This window comes from Dermacentor andersoni, chromosome 1, assembly GCF_023375885.2.
Source record: "Dermacentor andersoni chromosome 1, qqDerAnde1_hic_scaffold, whole genome shotgun sequence".
Lineage (NCBI taxonomy): Eukaryota > Metazoa > Arthropoda > Arachnida > Ixodida > Ixodidae > Dermacentor > Dermacentor andersoni.
In genome coordinates this window covers 8,116,446-8,138,015 of record NC_092814.1, presented here as the reverse complement: position 1 = coordinate 8,138,015, position 21,570 = coordinate 8,116,446, and the positions used below count along the sequence as shown (strand labels likewise).

Here is a 21,570-nt window from a genome sequence, read left to right as displayed (position 1 = left end):
TTTGTAGAGTCACGAGCGCTGACGCATAGGGCAGCCCGGTGGCGAATGCACCGAGTCATTTTTTTTTTTCTGCGCTGCACCGTTTCGTGGTCTATCTTCGTTGCTTCTTTTTACGAACTGAGCGTTCTCCCGCAGAAGAGCGTGGCAGAAAACACGCTCTATAAAAGGAGACAGGCAAGGCGAATATGAACTTTTGATTTCCGTTGTATATAAACGAAGTTTTGCTCATCGAAGCCGCTACAGCGCCAGTCACAAGAGGGGCACCTCACGGCTACATTTAGATAGCACTGACGCGCAAGGAGGAAGCGTGGAAACATTGAATGCTTGCAGTCTCGGAGCGACGCACAGGCGTCGGTCTCGACACCAGGGGTGCGCGGCTAGCAGGGGAGGAGGGCCGTTTCCCCACGCGCTCACACACCCCGCAATATTTTGTGGGTGAGTGTACATTACGTTCGAGAAACCTATTCACGTCCCGTTTTAGTGCAAAACAATCGCATTTGAGCACATTTTGTAGCCTGTTAGCCTTACACAAGTAGGTAATACGCAGAGTTACGTTCCAGCAAATTTTGTTGATGCTGGATTAAAGTACAGCGACATATTGTTGCCGAGAGGTATGAAATGCATTGAATCCTATGGGCGTTTGCTGGGGATACGAAAATGTTTTGTTGTTGCGAGAATTTCGTTGTTGCGGGATTTCGTTATCGTGGGTTTCGACTGCATTTATATGTGCTGTCATAAAAGGGTTAATGCAGAAGCAAGAATTATTGCCTACTACCCATATTGTTAAAAAATATGTTGTTCCGTGCATCAAAGCAATCACAAATGTTTAAGTTCATTATAAGTGAATTTGGTTATATAATTTATAAGTCGATTAGGGGCGACAGTAGAGTGAAGATTTTCTCTAGTTGAAATTGTCATGGCAGATGATGCCACTATTGTATTAAATATGCTGCAATGAAATGCATTTTGATTTAATCAACACAAGTGCGCTGCACGTATGAATAGTGCCCACTGCTGAATGCCATGTCTAAACATTTTATTGCGAGTGTTCATGTTAAGCTAGAAAAGTCTGGCTGTATGAGCAACTCCATGTGAACTAATAAGTTACATTTACTGTGGATGGTGTAGTGTAAGGCGTGCTACATACTGTGCTCTCTATACCTGTTTGGTCATATCTCCTGTAAGAGATGCCTCCTGTATAAATACGCCTGGCAATAAAGGCTCAGGACCCGCCGTGGTTGCTCAGTGGCTATGGTGTTGGGCTGCTGAGCACGAGGTTGCGGGATCGAATCATGGCCATGGCGGCGGCATTTCGATGGGGGCGAAATGCGAAAACACCCGTGTGCTTAGATTTAGGTGCACGTTAAAGAACCCCAGGTGGTCGAAATTTCCGGAGTCCTCCACTACGGCGTGCCTCATAATCAGAAAGTGGTTTTGGCACGTAAAACCCCACAATTTTTTAATAAAGGCTCAGGACTCTTTTCCCGCCACGGTAACTATGTTGTGATCGGAGTCCACTGCATGGTGTCAGAAGTGGTAGAAATGTGCAAGTTTTTGTGAATCCTTGTTGACCCCCATTAGCATTAGTAGCAGAGCGGACCTCCATTCTCTGCTACTGCCGCCCCAGTGCTCATTCGCCCAGTCATGAACGACGATGCAAGGGTGAGTCTTTTGGCATCAGCCGCTGTTGCAACGACAGCCCCGCCGATACTTCAAGGCTTAGCAGCTCGGCTCCATGCACCGCCGCAGTTCGACTTCAAAAACCGAGGCTTCTGGCCTGGATGGCTTCAATTCGAGGACTACACGTTCGCTACAGGACTCTATGCTGCTCTTCCTGAAGTGCAGGTACGCTTAATGCTCTACTGCAATGGACCAAAAGCGCGCGAGATTCTCGCATCAATGACGCTCGGGGAAGCCGACGTGAAGAACGTCACCACTGTTAAGAAGGCTTTCTCGGCTCACTTCGTGCATCTGCTCAAAGAATTATGAGTCGACTAGCTTTCATTGCCGTACTCAGCAGCCAGGAGAAACAACGCTTTTTTTACCGCTCTCAAAATTTTGTAAAGCGTTGCAACTATCTGTTACCGGATGTTGAGGCGAGGCTCACACGAGACCGGTCTATGGTCAACTTTTTATTTATTTATTTATTTATTTCAAGATACCTTACAGGCTCCATGAGGAGCATTGAGTAAGGGAGGCATCACAATAAGAAAGCTGTGCCTGAGAATACTGCTAAGATGAGTAGAAATAATCGCTGCGAAACAGGAAGCTCTCCGACCAGCTGTGTCACAACCCGGAAATGATGCTCCAAGAAGCTCTCACACATGGCAGACAGCATGAAGACGATGAAAACGAGCGCAAAGCCCGTGACTGTGTGGATTTGTTGTCTCTTGCTGTTGACATGACTCGTTTTCGCAAAAGCAAGACAGAACCAGCTCCAAAGCATGCTCATATGTGCCCCTGTTGCGGCCGTGCGTTACACCTGTGCAATGAATGCCCTGCTTGCCGCTCTGTTTGCAATTTATGCTCCAAGAACTTCGAAAGTGTCTGTCTCAAAAAGAAGCGGTCTTCGGAGAAGCAACGACCTAAGCCTTCCGTGAGCTCTATAGAAATGCACACTGTGACAGTAGAGTGCTCCAACACGAAGTACGTCTAAGTGCAGGTGAATGGCACGCTACTGAACTTCAACGTGGACAGTGGTGCTGAGGTCTCTGTAGCGCCTACCATGTTCACCGGAATACTGTCTCGTCTCGAAGCTCAAGAGGGTGAGCTTATGGGTGCAGCGGGTCAACCACTCGTAGTCCTTGGGACCTTTACAGCTACCTGCGGTGGAAAAACAAGTCATCAGTGCAGAAGCTGTACGTGGTACGTTCGCAGCAGGTACTGTTACTGGCGTTCCCGACTATTCAAGCAGTCGGAGTGGTCAAGTTCACGGATGGCGTCACCAATGGAGAGAAGAAAAATTGAGAATTTATTATCACTGAGGCCAAAGCTCAACAATTGTTCCACAATTGACTGGGTGAGGGGAGAGAGTGTCTCGCTATGCAGTGGAGCTCACCTCCTGAAATCATGGGTTCGCGGCACTAAAATATTTCTATCTCGGCTATTAATGAGCTGATTTGAAAAAAATTTGTCGACAGAACGCTCCCTAGAGCACACGCAACAATTTTCAGCATATAACCAAAATTTGCTGTGGGGCCTGGTGAGGGGCCCTTTAAGTTAGTACACCGTCCGTCTTCCCGTTTTCTGCGTTTGCTCTGTCAGCATGTAGTGCCGACTGCGAAGACACATTATGCCACAATTAAAAGGAAAGTGATCATGTGTGCGGAGACGGATGGAAATCGGGAAAATGTATAGTTTTTTTAAATTAGTAAGTACAAGCAATTTTCCCTATGTTGTCCTTGGTGTCTTTGTTTGTTGGCTTCTCACGAGTAATAAAAATCGGGCCCCTCAGTTTCCTTTTTTCTCGTTCATTACATTACGAGGGTCTCAAATCAGGCCACATTGATGACTACAGGTAGCATGTGTGGGTTTATTGACCAGTTGCCGTCACCAAAATGGATCATGTACTCGTGACACCTGCGGCAGAAAGGATGTTTCGCACCCACCGCCTAGGTTTGCGAGTGGTGGGGCTAGCTAGCACCCCTAGGGTTAGTTCTAGTAGTAAAATATAAATGCCGGAAAGTGGATGGGGAAACGGCACTGCGGTAGCGCAGTTGTTAAGACCATGGCGCATGTAATGCGAAACCATGGGTTCGTATCCCACCTGTGGTCGGGTGTTTTTTCGTCCACTTTCATTTCCATTAATTTATATTTTTTTTACAAGTAATTTCCCCTATGCTGTTCTTGGTGTCTGTTTGTTGGCTTCTTACTATATGATTAATAAACATCAAGCCCCTCGGTTCCCTTTCTTCTCGTTCATATATGTACTGTTAAACTTCTATTTATTTATTTATTTATTTATTTACCCACAGCGCCACAGTGGCATTACAGTGGGTAAAATTGGCAATTTGCTTCGTTATATCAAAATTTCGTTGTGTTGAAATTCGACCTTTTATGCAAATAAGTACAGTCACTGATCGATTTTTCCTACACGGAAAGGGGCCGCAGAATTTTTTTAATTATCGGGCAGTCGAAAAGAGCGAATTTGAATCGGAAGAAAACTCATCTTGATGAAATTTGGAGTCTGCGACGAATGATACAGTTTCATGCCACGTCGATATTTTCCCATTGGCGGTGCGAATCAGGCGAAGCCAGCCATGCTATTGCGTGCACTCCGCCGTTGTGGCCGATAGCGTCACCCACACTGGGATGGCGCTATAATGAAAAGCGCCGACAGTGGGAAGCGAATGCTTCATTTGCCTCTTGCTCCAGCGAGTTACCGAAACTCGAGATTATGCAACCATCAATACTAAATGTGCGTGAAGACAGATTATATGATGCCAGCTGTCTCAGCATGCCCACTCTTGGCACACGAGGCAGATTGCCTCTGAAGCAGTGTGCGCGGCTGCGTATGCACTAAGCCGTACTTACAGCCAATTGCAGCCGAGACGCGTGCCAAAAAGTTCGACTTGTGCCAACTGCCCTTGGGCAAAGTGTGCGGGGCGCGATAGGATCTTATAGCACTTGGACTTAATACGGAACATGATGCGGCTCCACTTCAGCGGTCGCTCTTGTCGTGCACGATTTGAGAGGCGATTTTGCAAGCAGCCGCCTGTAATTAATTCAGTTGACCATCTGCGTTCGCGGATGTTTCAGTTTATTAGACAGTTTTAGTTGAATGTCTGCAACAGCTCTGTGTACGCAGGAAGCCTGCAGAGGCGCAAGTGCAGTACACAGGAGCACGCATGGTCCCTTGTGTGTGATCGCAACTTTTTAAAAGCTGCGTAGCGTCTTCTCCGGGTTGTGTGGCCTTTGCGGGATGTTCTCGCATATTCTCACATGTCCAGAAGGGCGCATTTTTCAATGTTGCTGTGGCCAAAGATATGACTCTAGCTTGTAGTTTAACTTCATGGCGGCTGATACTGGCTACACAATTTCAGAAGCTCGCATATGATGGCGCTGAGTAGCATACTACCGGCTCCTTCACGTGCAAATCAGCCCTTCTCAACTATTGCGTCCAGCCAACTATTTTCATTTTGTGCTCACGCGCTTTACTACGTATGCACGACCTAGTACGCTGTGAGTTGTTGGCACCCAACTAAAACTGTCTCAGCATTCTTTTGTGGCAGAAGGGAAATTTTGTTACATTGAAATCACATACAAACACACTTCATTATATTGAGATTCTAAATACATGGTGCTTTATAGACAAGAGGTAATGAAAAGTACCTTGCTATATCGAGAATTCCGTTATACAGTAGCCGACCGATTTTTCGGACTAAAAAAATTCGTACTTGATGGATATTCCGGACTTCATAAATGCACCATCAGAGTTCTCATAGAGCTAATGCATTTTCGCAACCAATTTTTCGGACAGCATAAAGCCAGAAGTTAGATTTTCTGGATAAAATTTGCCGCGACGGACTAGCTCTACGAGTCAGGGAGGATGCCATTTTGAATCTTGAGCCTAAAAAATTTTTTTTTTAAATTATGGGGTTTTACGTGCCAAAACCACTTTCTGATTATGAGGCACGCCGTAGTGGAGGACTCCGGAAATTTCGACCACCTGGGGTTCTTTAACGTGCACCTAAATCTAAGCACACGGGTGTTTTCGCATTTCGCCCCCATCGAAATGCGGCCGCCGTGGCCGGGATTCGATCCCGCGACCTCGTGCTCAGCAGCCTAACACCATAGCCACTGAGCAACCACGGCGGGTAATCTTGAGCCTGACTAGCTTTGGATTGGACGTGAAGTGACTTGGATCGGTATAGTAATTTGATTAACAAGTAAAGGAGGCATCCAAATTCACGCGGCAACAGTTGCGCCTGTTGTAAGAAACGCTGATTTTAAAAGCCATGCTTTTGCCTGTAGCCTGCGGCGAAAGCGAGTTTGAGAGCTGGAAACCGGTCATGCGCGGCTAGTTTTGGACACCACCTATGAACTCCAGGTGATGCTCACGGTAACCACTATCATCATCAGTTTTGCCTTGGTGTCGTAGGTGGTGTCGCGCACGTTTTCGTCCAGCAGTGATCTACCGGCTTTTATCCAGTACACTGCAATTGAAATCATCGCCTGCCATCACTAGCCGCCGTACAGCATATCATCGCCATTTCAGTGTGTTGCAGCCGTCCATTCAGGGGACGTGTTTTCGACGCCATGGCCCCTGCTCTTCACCCGCCTCCACCGAATGTGTCGAAGAAGTGTGAAAAATATTTGATCGTGACGCTAGAGAAGAAGGCCACCATCATCAGGCTTATCGAGCAATGACAGACCCAAGTCAACGTCGCGAAGGAGTTTAATATCTCCAAACAGACCTTGTATGATTACGTGAAAAACAAAGAAAAGATCTTGTATGCAGTTCACCAGTCGCACTACAAAACTACAAAATATGACTGGAAAGGACAACGTCCGAAGCTTGAAGAGGCCCTGCAGCTGTGGTTGGAAGGAGTGCTAGCAAAGAACCTCCCCTATTCGGGCAACATGCTCATGCAGAAAGCCGAGATGCTAGCTTTAAAAATGGGCATTCAGGACTTCAAGTTCACCGATGGGTGGATCCATAGGTTTAAGAAAAGGCACGAAGTGTCTTTCAAGAAAGTTTGCGGGGAAAGCAGTGCCGTGGATCAATCTACTATCATGGATTACTGGGCGAGTAAGTTGAAGGCTCTGCTACAAGTGTACGCTCCTGCAGACATTTTCAGTTGTGACGAGACAGGCCTATTCTTCAAAATGCTGCCGGACCGTTCACTTTCCTTTACTAATGAGGCCTGTGCTGGTTGGTAGCATAGTAAGGAGAGGGTAACAGTCATGGTCGGGGCAAACGCAATTGGCACAGAGAAGCTGCCCCTTTCAGTGATAGAGAAGGCGAAAACCCCGCGTTGCTTTAAGGGTGGGGAGAACCTCTCTGTGTGGTACAGCAGCAATACAAAGGCCTGGATTACACAAAGCTTGTTCGAAGATTACGTCCGCCATCTGGACCGGATGTTTGAGCGCCAGAAGAGGCAAGTGGTAATAGCCATAGACAACTGCGGGGCGCACGGCGCCCTAAATAACCTGCAAGCTATTAGTCTTGAATTCTTGCCGCCGAATGCAACAAGTGTGCTCCAGCCAATGGACCAAGGGGTTATTAAAGACCTCAAAGTGCACTACCGGCTCCGTTAACTTGGCCGCATACTCATGTGCTTTGACAATGGGAAGACATACTCTGTTAACCAGTTCTTGACACTTGGCATGCTAGCGGATGCCTGGAAACCTGTTAAGCCTTCGACGATTGCAAATTGCTTTAGGCATGCTGGATTTTGCAACTCTGAAGAGCCTGTGACTGAAGAGGAAAATGGCACCGCTGAAGACATAGACACCGGCAAGCAGCTGATTGGCCGACTTGTGCAGCGGTGGGATGGACCTTTCCGCTGCTGTTACTTTTCACGAGTTTGCTGCGATCGACAACAACATAGTTGCGCGCGGCACTTTACGGATGACAAGATCGTGTGCAAGGTGACTGCACCGCCTCAAAGCGATTCGGGACGCAGGTGACACCTCTATCCGCCCACAATCATCAACGCAAGATGTTGTCAATGCTTTAATATTGTAGTCTAGTGTGTAGGACGAGAACATGACGCTTACAGTAGCAGACGTTGTACCAAAAAGCAGGAATTTAAAAAAGGGGATCATCCACGACTTTTTCAGTCCAGTTTAGCTGGAATAAAGTTCGGTTTATCGGCTCACGGATTTTTCGGACTGTTCTTTTATTTGGACTTTTTTGGTCCTCTCCAGGTCCGGAAAATTGGTCAGCTACTGTATTGAAGTTCATTATTTCGAGGTTTAACTCTCTGTCTCTATGTGTGTGTGTGTGTGTGTGTGTGTGTGTGTGCATATATATTTATTTACAAGTTGTCCCACATAACTTGAGCCAAAGTTTTAAAAATGAAAGGCACGCCGGACACGAGTTGAACCGAATGCCTAATGTTCGCACTGGCCTAGTGTTACTAGTGCAATTTCTTATTTTCCCCTTAACTAACGGATTAGTTATGTTTAATTAATCCACTTTTTAAGTATTCGCTGCAGACCCCAAGTGTGATGCGCAAAGTTGTAGAGCACCTCCTTGAGAAACCTCTCAATAAATTATTTCGAATACGATATACCTCACGTGGTCCTTTTTTCTACGTTCCAAAGAAACCCCACGAAATAAGAAAAAAATACCACAGGACGGAGCGCTTGCGCTCAGTGCTTGTGCTGCTCTCAAGCGTGCGATGGATGAACAAGGTCGGCTGCTGCGAGACAGGCCCACAACAGGGCGTTATGCCTGGTGTAGATATCTGGGCATGCGGCTCTTATTGCATGACGGTGCAAATGCATGCTGCTGGCCGAGCATTGCCAAAGCGATAAACCGTGCAAAGCCATGAAAAAGAAAAGACGAAAGCAGCATTTTGATTCTGCTTGCAAAAAGAAAAGGGTGAAGCACGTGGGAACGATGCAAGGCGATGACGGCTGTTACGATTTTGCCTTTGTGCACAAGTGACCTTGTAGTAGTTCTTGAATTGAACGATGATGCTACAACTTTAAACCTTAGGGCTCGAATAACAGTGGATAAATCACACGCGGACAAAACTAATGATTAAAAAAAAACCTTGGCTAAATTCAAGGAAGATTACGCATATCTTCTTCAGACGATGATTGTTTTCGCGCTGGCCCCATCTGCTCTCCTTCTCACACTTGCTGTCTACCATTCTTTTTTTGATCTCGCACCCCACACGTGCGCATCACTTCGTGGTCATAGTATCTGGTGGCTGCGTCTGGCTTCTCACTTGTGCACCGTGACAGGCGCGTCAGTCCCTGAGAGAGTGCGCTTGCAGGCTGTTCTAGTTTACCGTATGTAGATCATACCTTGTGTACCTCATTTGAACCAATCCCAGCGAACTGCAATATATCCAGTGCTCCTCAGGCACCCGTTTCACTGCGTATTCTCCACAGCAACGCTATTTGGCTGTGACCAATGTTTAGCAGCAGATATGGTTTACTCAAATTAGGAAGGAACAGCGTCAACTAAGGCGATCACGAGAGGGAGACTGACACAGGACAATCACCAACTTCATCTATCCTTATTCACCGAAAAATCTGCAAATATAAGGAAAATCGCATACATGCGCACAAGGACCATAATGCATCATCTACCATGCCGTTGAAGATAGGACATTTCGCTTTTGAAGAGGGTCACGGAAGTATCACTAACCCAGTTTTTTCCTCTCTTATTTATATGGTATGCTTTCAAAACCTCACGTGCCTTTGTTTCTCGGCATCTGCCAAGAATCTACCGTAAAAACCGGACTATAGGTCGGACTGGAATATAGGTGGATCCCCCCAACTAACGAATTCTAAAAATGAAAAAAATCTTTTTCAATGGCAAAAGTACTGAAAGACACCCTTACCTTGAAAGAAATGCGACTCATGCACAATAGTGACAGTATTTATTTAAATGCTGCTCGCATGTGCACCCGGCCAATTTTTAACAGTATCGCGCGACCATCGACCCGCGTGCTTGTCAGCACTTTATTAACGGTGCTGAGCAGTGAAACAAACGAGATACGCGCATGTTCACACGTGCACTTACTTTCGCTATTTCGCCGCTCCGTGCCGTGATGATAAGGTGCTGACAAACACGCGGGTCATTAGTCGCGCGATACTGTTAAAAATTGGCCGGGCGTACAGTACGCAGAAGGGCACGATGTGCGCAAGCGCTACTCCGAATCAGAGCAACGCGTTTGATTAGAGTGGTCCGAACTAGAGTCGTATGACGAGTGCTTCTCGCTGCCCAGTCCAGAGGCGCGTGCGATCTCTACCGATTTCAAACGGATGCATTCGGCTGCTACAGGCAGCGATCTTGCACGCAGCTCCCGGACGAACTCCGCAACCTTGTCTTACAGGTTTGCGGTCCGCTGCGGTCAGTCCACGAAATGACGTTTTCTGTTGGTTTGCTGCTTCTGTCCCTCCAGTACCGAATGATCTTTTCGGATACTCCAAATTCGCGCTGTGCCGCGAGGTTGCCGTGGCCTTCCGTGCACTCAATCGCCTTTTTCTTGAAGGCGACGGTGACTTGTCATCGGCTTCCGCTCATTTTGAAACAAAATGTGAAAAAGGCAGCCTTTAACCAATATAACTTTGTGACAATGTAAACGCAAATTGGCGGTGCCACAATTACAGTGCTCTAGAATATGGGTAGTAGAATGCGATAATTTTAAGTATGGTATGCATGCCCCTGTTTTAATTGTTGTTCTGATGCATGCATTTTTTTTCTTCAAAACGAAGGGTCAATTGCCGACGATGTATAAACGCTGATGAATGCAAGACAAGACAAAATAACTTTTATAAAATGCTGTTTTTCGGCATGCTGCTAACGGACAGTGCTCCTTTACATAGGCAGTATAGGTCGACACTTCGAAGCAGTCTGTTTCCTTCCTCACGGCTGGCAATGCGTCCTGTTTCTACTAAGTGGCCGCAAAGGTACGCACTATATGCGGCGCCAGGCCCATCATCGCGTGAAAGCATCACCACCCTCTCTGATTCCACACATTGATTTTCGCCCATTCTTAGCTTGCAGTACACAGTCCCACTGTAATCAGGTATGCGATGGCAGCTCCAGTATTCTAAAGGAACATCCAGCCTAGAAAAATCGTCCGGCACAGATGCTTCGTCAACTTCACAAAGGTCTTGGTCGTTCGCCAACACGCTACTCTTAGTGTCAGCGTCCGGACACCTCGATTCTTTGTTAACGTCGGAATCATTACTTTGTGGTCTTTTCACTTCATTAGGATATGTACTTGTGCTTTTCCGCTTTCTAGGTGGTCTCTGTAGCGTTGTTTTCTTTTACAGATAGCTCGGCGCGTTCGGCAGCAAAGTTGGCACCACATCGGGTAAATGTTCCGGCTTTCCACACGGGATGCAGACTTCTTTGCTGTCAATGATATGTATAAAGTCCCTCACAATGCATGATGGCTCGAAATGTAGCTCACACACAGAGCAGGTTTCGTTCAAAGCCTTATCTTTTTGATGACGGTTGCATTTCCACTGCTTGCGTCGGTTCTCATCCTTTGGCACAGCGAAGAGCAACGGCTAATCGCCTTTCGTCCACTGGTATACCGTTTTGCAACCGGGAGCAAAACGATGCCGTTGACGCCGACGATTCGGCATGACCGTAGTCTTAACGCCGCGAACTCACAAAGAGGAAAAATGCACCGCACAAAAAGCAACAAAGAGCTGCAGGCAGCTTCGTGGGACTGCTAGCCGCGCGAGCGCGCCGAGCCTACAGGATGGATGGATGTTATGAGCGTCCCCTTTGGAACGGGGCGGTGGGTTGCGCCACCAAACTCTTGCTACTATGCTGCCTAATATCCTACCTAGGTTAACCAATGAAAAAAGAAAAAAAAAAGGGGAACACTATGAACTACCACGTCCAAATTTTCTGATCCCCCATTGCGAACTGTGCTTTAGTACAGCCCACGCTACAACAGCGCCACCGCTTACACCCGGGACCTGTCGACACTCGCCGCCTCACCGCATCGCATGGAGTGCGCCGGCTCCTGAACCCACTACCCATATTCTAGAGCACTGTACCACAATGTCGCCACGACGCACTGCTGCTGATGGCGCTTCTTTACTTCTTCCGCCCATTGTTGCAAGACTTCCATAGTTTTTCTGCCAATGTCCGATATATAAGACGAGGGCCGACTTTTCGCAATAGTTTTTTGAAAAAAAGTTCGACCTATATTCCGGTTTTTACGGTATATCTCTCGGGACCGTGGTTCACACTTCTTGCAGCTTCTTGCAGCTGAACACGTGCGATCGCTGAAAGAAGGAGGTGCGCATCTTTCGCAACATTGCGCAACTTGCACTGCGTGTGACCGAGCGGCAGAAACAATGCCTATACTGCAAGAAGTGTGAACCACGGTTCCTGCAAAGCTTTGAAAGCTTTTTTAAAATTATCAGGTTTTACTTGCCGAAGCCACGATCTGATTACGAGGCACGCCGTAGTGGGGGGCTCCGGAAATTTGGACCACCTGGGGCTCTTTAACGTGCAACTAAATCTAAGTACACGGGTGTTTTCACATTTCACCCGCATCGAAATGTGTAAGCTTTGAAAGCTTGTGGGGGGCAGACAACACGACTTGCACGTCGTAATGCTCGGCCACATTTTCAGATTGTGCGGTAGCGTTTGGATGTTAGGTATCACAGCTACCTTCTGCATACGCTGTGCGCAAGCTTCGCACATTTCTGGCTTTGTGCGCATCTTTTTTAGAAGGCCCTTTGCGACCGAAATGAGGAGGTGCTGAGGATACCCAACATTCAGTAGTCTTTCGGCTTGATGATTTCAAGTCCGCCCACACTAAGCTTGTTTAGCGAGCTATTGCCACGTTGTGCATAAAGAATGCTCTCGGCAAATCTTGCCCGCACTGTATCTCAGATGCATTCAATCGTCAAGCCAAAAGACTGATGAGTGCCGAGTATCCTCAGCACCTCCTTATTTCGGTGGCAGACAGCCTTCTCAAAAAGCTGTGCACAAAGCTGCAAACCCTTTGAGATATATTCTGCACATTAGTGAGAGATTGTATTTTCCAACCACAGTATTCTCATGCACAGACTAGCAGAAGTATGTATTCTTACCATTGAACAGCTTTGCCTTTACCACTCCTAACCGCGCTACTCGATTTTCTAGGTTACGGTGATGGCAAAAACACTTAAATCGCAACAATATATTTTCTCTCAGCGGCTATTTGGAGGGTCGGGAACCATAAGGACAACAAATTATCCCAGAAATTCTAAAGCTGTTGAGGTTGTGGTCTTCCCCTTGAGAGACCACACGTAAATGGATAGTCTGCAGAGAAAAGCTAAAATACCTGTTGGGATTGGCATTATGTATGAAAGAAACAGCCGGGCACGGCAGCAAACTTAGATTTTTGGAAATGGTCAATAAAAATCCGTTTATCCGTTTTTCGTGAATGAAAAAAGAACTAGCATTTCCTTTAATTCTTACTTGACGCAGAAAAAGTAAGGGGAAAGAAAAGCACTGGAAAGAAAGGCAAAGAGCAAAAAGTGACTTGTTGCAGCCCAGGCAACAGTGGAAATGGGCATTGTTTTTCAGCCAAATCTTCTCGTGAGTGGTTCGGCCATGGCTATGAACGGGAGAGAGTGGGCACTATTTTGCAAGCCGCCTATCACTAAGTTGCGCTTTTGTCTTTGTGGGCATGCTATATTAATCTACATTTAAAAATACACGATCGAATTTTTGCTCTAGACTTCGATAGTATCATCTGATGTAAGTTTCACTCACTTTCGGTGGCCTGCTGTCTGACTTGTTTGAAGAGACGTTTGGAACTAACTTGCAATCGTGGTATTGTAGTCATCAGGCGTTGCATATTGTTATTTGATCACACTCGGGAATTGACGAGGCAGACAGCCCGAAGCAGGGCTGCTTCCTGTTTAGAAGCCTTTGTAAAAATTACGGCATTCGTAAGTCGCAGTAAAATAAGGGCTAGAGGCTCCGAGAGATTTGAGTGTCGTCTCTCCTAACACCCGGCTGTTCTGAAAATTGTCAAGACGTTTAGTTAGGATGGGCTCTCGGCAGCAAGCAGCACGTGCTACGATGAGGTAGGTGAACCTCAGCTAGGCGCTGGCTGTCTGGTGTTGAGCGATCGGGCAGTGACAAGACACTCTGCCTAGGTCCATAATATATTGCCACCTTCATTCTTGATGCCTTTTATGCCGCTCCCACCCCTTTCTCGTACCCATCACCCCACTCCCCTCTTAAAGCTCTTTACACTCAACATTCACCGGGTTGTTGAATGGCCCCTAGCATTCCTATGTTTCTGTTTACCTTTTCAAGGCGGTGCGACTGTGTGGACATTGTGGCCATTCACCTACCTGCCCTGTCACCTGTCTGTTTTGGCTGTTTCTTAGCTTTCCAGGTGCTATACCCCCGTCCTTGATATATTTTGCTGTGCGCAAATCAGTGTTCTTTATGTCTTCATTTCTTATCTCGTTTTTTGCACTGTTTTCATTCTTAACATGTACGCACTAGCCCAACAGCAAGCTCCCAAGTTTATTTACATAATGAAAGTCAGAGAGACGGGAAGAAGAAAAAAAGGGGGTGGAGGAATGTTTATTATGCATTATCTAGAAAAGCAAGTTGCAATATTTTCAAAATGCTTTTCTTCAACACAGCGTGGTCAACGATTCGGTCAAGTACCAAAAACGAGAAGCTCTTCGACAACACGAAGGCCTGCTGGAGAGCATCGATGGCCCAAGTTTTATGCACCCATCGTCCCATTTCTCTCTGTGTGTAATTTTTAGCACTGATCCCCCCTCAACAGTTATGGTTAACATGATCTGGAATGTGGTAGAGGTGCGTCTTTTGTGGTGCTGCAATGTTTTGCCTGCCACAAGTGCTGGGCAACACCTTTCTCCTACATTTCTCTCTGAAAGCGGCACACTCCTTGTGCCTATTTTGCCCAAGGAATGTGTTCCTAAATATAGTGGTCCTAAGCATCGGATTCAGGGGAGGGGGATTCTACAGCTGAAAAAATTTTTTTCATCTCCTCTCTGTTCATGCCTCAAGTATACTTGCAAGCAGCAAATTTAGGCTGTGCATCTGTAATCCACAAAGAATCTCATCACTGGTGCACTGGTGACAGGCACAATGCAAGGTCTCGTCGTTCTCCAGAGAACGACAGTCATCATTCTTTGAAGAACGAAAACTGTGGGGTTGTTTCACACAGCTTTTTGCATGCTTGTCAATTTTCCCCTCAGTAAAATTTTTCTCTCTCCGCTCCTGTGATTGGTATTGTATCTATTTATTGTTTTTTATTTATTTATTTATTTATTTATTTATTTATTTATTACAAAATATGGCAGGCCAACACCATGTGGAGGGGCTACACAAAGCAGGAAAGTGCAATTCGGCACAATAAATGGCACTTCGAGATTTCCATGAATAAAAGAACAAGCACACACATACACACAAACACACATGCGCGCACTATTCGTTCACTCAAACAAATACTGTTCTAGAGCTTTAACAAAACTAGCGGACTGGAAAGACAGTTCCAGTCAGAAACGGTCCAAGGGAAACAACTCTAAAAATTGATTCAAGCAGATGACTTCCTGTGTGGCTTGTTCATCCAGATGATAGCTGATGCAGTATGTTTAGTTTGTGTTAAAAGGTTATGCATGAACAACAAACGGGTCATTTTCCGGTGTACTTGAAGTAATGAAATGTGATTGGTTTTCGTTAGTGTCATTGGTGAATCTGACCTTCTGTATTTGTTGTAAATGAACCTAATCGCTTACCTTTGCGCCATCTCAAGCTGGTAAATGGTGGTAAAACAAAAATGGCGGCTGGCAGAGTAAGCCGAACGCTCTAAACGTGATTTTCCTTCTCACGAGTACATTACATGCATTGAAACAGTTTTTTCCGTATCAGTAATAAATAATATTGTTAATATTGGCAAGTTAGCGGCAATAACATAGTCATGTCCACTTTGAGGGGACGAAAACAGATGGGCGCGCTTAGCTGCCAGTGACAAAAACACAAGGCGGGCATGCTGCGGAAACTGCGGCATTTGTCTTCACTACTATCCTAATACGGCACATTTCCGCTAAGGGTGGGTGAATATCTTAGCTGTGTTACAAGCGTCGGCGTATGAATAGGGTACACTTCTGACGTATCAGTCTAAACGTGGCGACTATCGTTGCCGCTCGCGATTTGTTGCGTGCCCGCGAGTGCAGACGAGAAGAATCGAAAAGCACCTTTTCTGTTGTTGTTTACCACAACCATTATAAAGCCTACAAATAATAAAGCCAAGGCAACTTTGGTTGTAGCTTTCCTTTTTTTTTTTTTCATGGAAGTGTGGAAAGTGATGAAAGAAATGAAATGGGGCATCTGCTAACAATGTTCGGTGCGTGCAGACCGCTTGGTATATCTTGAATAGTCGTTTGCGTAGCATTCGACAGCATTCGACAGATGGTAAGCGCGATCATCATTAGATAGACTTGGCATATGACATATCGCTGCGCCAAGTTCGGGGTGCCATCATTACGCGGCAAAGATAAAAGAAATCGAATTTTGACGACAAAATTCAGGGGTACGATCATTACGTGAGTGCGATTATTATGTAAGTAAATACGGTACATCACCAGGATCTTCAATTGGAATTCTAGCTGTGGCTGCATGCTCCATAAGGAACATGCTTTGAGAATACAAGTTAAAATTTTGCGCTATGATTGTGGAGTCGGTTACAACATTATTATGCATTCGAACTTTGGTCAAGTGATCAGTCTTGCGACCTAGAAAATTCCAAAATTTTTGGGGATCCCTTCTGATAAAGTCGGGGAGCATCATGTTAAAATAATGCGACTTTGCTAATTTAAACTTTGAGGTTAGTTCCTCTTTTTTTCTTTCTGCATCTTGCGTTTCATTTCAATAATTTCGCAACTTATCCAAGGATTATGACGATTAATACGAATCTTTCTAAAGGAAACAATACGTTGAATATTGTATTGCACTGTATCCTTAAAGTGCTCGAAGGTTACAATGTGGGGCTTGTTGGTGATGCATCTTGAATAGGTGTACAGTAGCATGATTAAAAGACAGGACACAAGAAGACACACAGGGACACACAGAGTGCTACAGTTTGTAAGTGCTGTGTGCGTCCCTCGGTGTCTTCTTTTGTCCTGTCTTTTAATCATGCTACCGTACACCTGTTCTTAAAGGGCTGCCATAAAGTGTCAAGGTTATTGCTGCAAGGGATTTTTAAATGTTAAGAGTTGATAATTGCGTTATCGGCAGCATGTACATAGTCTTTGATCATTTTATTTGGTCACATCCCGGAAACAACTGGCAAAGCAAAACTGAAGAACAACAGATGATGGTCCAAGATTCTAGTTTCAACACTATGCACTCCATCAAAAAAAGTCAGTTTCGCCTGAAAGGTGAAGCATTCATTGTGATAGCAAATAGGAGGACAGCTGCTAGCTATACGAAGTAAAGATAGTATTTTGATCGGCTATATAGAGTTGTAAACATAGGCATACTAACTAAATTAACAAACATGGTGTCACGCGAACACAAGCAAACATGAACACATCTCGCTTGATGACCGCGAGAACTCGCTGTCAATACGCTGGAGTGAGGAAGTGCAGCAGCAGTAGGGAGCTAATTGACCTTCGCTCTGTGTCTCGCATCAACACGAACTAACCCGTGAAACATAGCACGTGGCAGACTCTGTCCCCGTCACAGATGGCTTTCAAGATACAGCAGACGGGCGGGCGTGGAGTGAAAGATAAAAATGTGAAACAACTTGCAATTACGAGCAAAAAAGCTTTCATGCTGATCAATTTGTTCAAGCAGTGTTTTGTTGACTACTCTCTTTGCAATCGCAACACCTCCACCACGTGAGCCTCGATCTCGTCTGTATGCGACATAGTCTGGTGGCACTATTTCTTCCTCAAAAATACAACTGTGTAACCATGTCTCGGTAATCACCAGTAGGTGGGGATTGTAAGAAAGAGCAGGACTTCAAGGCTATCATTTTGTTTACAATGCTTCTAGCGTTCAAGGCTAGCACACGTAACTGGCACGTATCTGGCGGAGGTGTCATCTTGCCGTCAAGAGAACGTCTTGCGTTACTTTTAGCTTATGCATAGCTTGATTCTGAGTGCCGTAAGCGTAGAAAGAAGACCTCGGGGATTCTGAACCAGTGGCTTGTCAAGTACCAGAAGCACAAGTGCTTTCCCTTCATAGACAACCTGCATTTTTTTCCTTGTCGAGAAGCTTTTGCTACATTACTTTCAGAGTTGTGCTCAAAACCAAGTGAAACGGCATCAGGTACTTTATACCTTTGAGTTTTCTTTTCGTCCCACGCGAACCCTCTTCTTTGGTGACTAATTTGTCATACTTAAGGTACCCTATATCCTCGGGCTCCTTATCTTTAGCAGTAGCCCAGAGCAGCTTTCTAATTTTTCTTAGCCTTAGCGAGAAGTCCTCCGAAATGGACATTTGAGTTCCCTTCAAATTCAAAACATTCATGAGAACTCTCGCCTTTTCAGTGAAATAAAAAAAACTTCCTAATCACGAGGTGCTCTTTAGCTTCCGCTTTTTTTCCCAAGCATTGTAGTCTCTCTAGGCTCTCAACTTTTATGTCGTTTGTGTTCAAAAATTTCCGTTCGAACATACCCCTTAAGGGGGGACCGGCCTTTGAAAACCGAAAAATCGCGAAAAAGTCTATTTTTGGGAAACCACATATTCGGGCAGAATGTCTTATAAACGACCATTTCTGTAAATATCAACGTGTAATTCATCGCGAAACTATTTCAAATAAAGTTTATAACGAGCCGCGGCAGCCCACGAGCAGTGAGCGAGCACTCAAAATACCCCTACTTGGTGCGAACGCCATTTCTCCACCCTTCCCCCACGAGCGCCGCCATTTTGGTGTTGTTTTGTTCATGCATTCTTGTGCTTTTTTTTCCCCCCACCACCCGCGGCAGCAGCGCAGGAGAGGCGTAAATCGCTCTTGATTGGAGGGCTCGCAAGAGCTTTCAAGTTTCCCGTGGCTGAGATGCAAAGCTGTGATTGGGCGAAGCGCGCATTCCTCAAGGACGCGGGGGAGCCCCTCGACTCCCATTGGCTGCTGCGTGCGATGACTTAGTGGTCTCCTGCATAATGCGTCCGGCTGTCATCTGCTTCGGCTCCTCCATCGCCGGCATCCTTTGTGTGTTCCGCTTGCCATAGTCTATCTTTACAGCCGTTTGCATATTCTCCAAGTTTCTACCGTCCTTACGCGACGATTTTCAACCGTCTTTACGAGACCGTTGTTGCGTTTAGCCTGCCGATTGTTCTGCGGTGGGCCACGATGCGCCCTATAAAGCTCGCCCACATGGCGAAACTCACCGCTCGCCCGCGCGCCGACATTGATCGCACCGATGGTTCCTGTGGGGCAGCTTCTGCTTCATCTATGCAAGAGCGTGGTTGCCTCAATGTTTCTAGCAACGTGACTCCTGCTCCACCGGCGCAAGAATTTGTTGTGACAAGTGCGCCTGGTGTCTTGTGTTCATCGGCAGTGGCTTCCACATCCTCTCTTTAATCTGCTTCGAACAGTGCGATCACGTCGTCCACTGTGCACTTGAAAACACGTTTCCTGTTGTGTGAGAAGAAAGAGGCGGCGGATAAAAAACGTGCTGCTGTGCAACAAGAACTTGGCGCTATTTCAGCGATGGAGGGAAAATTTCAAGCAATGGAGCGCGATCCTGAAGCTGCAGCTGCTACAAGTGAAGGTGAAAAATTTCTCCTTGTGCAAATGGATGCCTTAGGCAACCTGCTATCCGGGACCCCATGCCAATGGTGCTTTGCGACTAGGATGAAGGTTCAAGGAGGCACCCAAGTTGGACTTGCAACAAAGCTTGAGCTGCTATGTTTATATTGTGGAGTAGTTGCAAGCTCGTGGAGTTCTGCTCGTCAGGATGACTCAATGGCCTTTGATGTGAATATATGAGCCATTGTGGCAACAAAACAGATAGGGAAGGGACAAACAGCCCTCAATGACTTTTGGGCAGCAATGAACGTGTCCCATCGTGCCCTGCATCATAAGACTTTTCAGAAGCACTTGAAGAAATTCAGGGAACTGCAGACACGGTGCATAGACAACTTCTAATCAGAATCTGCTTCTGCTGTGAAGACCACCTACAAGGAAATGGATCCATATTTCAGCATGGATATCACAGTAAACTTTTATGGAACATGGCACAAGTGTGGCCACACGTCCCATATTGGAGTTGGTGCAATAATGGATGAATATCATACGGGCCTCATCTTGGACGCCATTGTTTTATCAAACCAGTGCTTTCGTTGCCAAGTAGTGCCAAAGCCTGGAGACCCAGGCTACGCAAGCTGGCAGGAGGATCATGTGTGCCAGAAAAACATTCTAAATCTGGGAGGATGGAGGTTAAGGCAGCTGTTATCCTTTTCTCATGTTCGGTGCCAAAGCACAACCTCCGTTACACAACACTCATGTCTGACAGAGATAGTGCCACGTTCTCTGCCCTTCTGCAAGAAAATGTTTATGGAATGGTCCCCTTTTCAAAAGAGGAATGCCTGAACCATGTCCAGAAGAGGATGGGGACAGCACTACGCAACCTTGTGCAGAAAAGGGACAAGGCTTTAGGAGGGAAGGGCAGGCTGACAAAGGCCCTCATCGACAAGTTGATCGACTATTATGGCTGGGCCCTCCGGAACAATTCCAACGATGTGGCTGCAATGAAGCATGCAGTGATGGCATCGTACCACCACGTGACATCGACGGACGAGGATCCTCACCACGTCTTGTGCCCTGAGGGTGCAGACTCGTGGTGTCGTTATAACACCAGCAAGAGTGATGGTGTGCCACCTCCGAAGCATTGGTACAATCTTCCAGGCTATGTTGCAGAAGCACTGCTACCTGTTTATGAGCGCCTCTCACAGGCTTCTCATCTGCAATGCTACCTGGGGGCAAAGACGCAGAATGCATCGGAATCATTTCACTCCGTGCTGTGGTCCCTGATGCCCAAAGAGCAGAATGCGTCACTGATTGCTGTGGAGACAGCACTGCATGAGGCAGTTTTAAGATATAATGCTGGCTGCAACAGGGCCACCCAAGAGCTATGTTCATCAGTGGGGCTAACACCTGGCCACCTGGCCATTCAACGGGCAGCTGAGAAAGATTCTCTACGCTTGAAAAAGTCCAAAAAGCAATCGCAAGAGAAGGTGGAAAGGCGGCAAAAGAAGGCGGTGCCTAAGGACATCTCCAATTATGCTGCAGGGTCATTTTAGACCAATATATGTGCTCAAAACTTTCAAAGCTATTTCTCAAATAGACTTTTTTGGCTGGTGAGGCTGTTTGTTCCAGCCGTATCTCTCTAACTGCTCATCAGATTTCCAGAAGTCTTATTTTTTTTATTGTGTATCTGAATAAATTTCTGCGGGTAAGACAAGCCCTTTATATATATATATATATATATATATGTATTGTCAGTGATTTGTGATATTTAATCGAAATTTGATTAATAAAATCTTAATTTGGTGGTTTGCTAAAATAAAATTCGGTGGTCTGTCAAAATTTTTCACCAAGAAAATTTACAAAAAGGGCTCCGTTTTGCCCTTAGGTATCCATCTGGGAATCGTCATAGTGAATTTCACAGTTGCAGCACCTTTTCGAAATTCTCCAGGCCTGGAATGAGAAAACCATGTGCACCATTCTGACATATTGCTGTAACTTAAGAACCAGTGAACACAACTGCATTAAATTTTGTAGTTCTACTGATGCTTTTGCTGTGAGTCTATCCTGAAAATTTGATTAAGATATCTCAATAAACAAAAAAAGTTGGTGTGCAAAGGTAACCTCCCCCTTTTAGACTTTACCGTCTCTGCTTCAGACTCCTGAATACCATAAACGA

General features: G+C 45.9%; 1 protein-coding gene and 1 pseudogene across 8 annotated transcripts in view; both read left to right on the top strand.

Annotated features, from left to right (window-relative positions):
* Unc-115a (actin binding LIM protein Uncoordinated 115a) overlaps positions 1-21,570 on the top strand; it is a 558,372-nt gene that overhangs the window by 337,314 nt on the left and 199,488 nt on the right. The window lies entirely within an intron of this gene.
* LOC140215263 (uncharacterized) lies at positions 1,645-20,958 on the top strand (annotated as a pseudogene).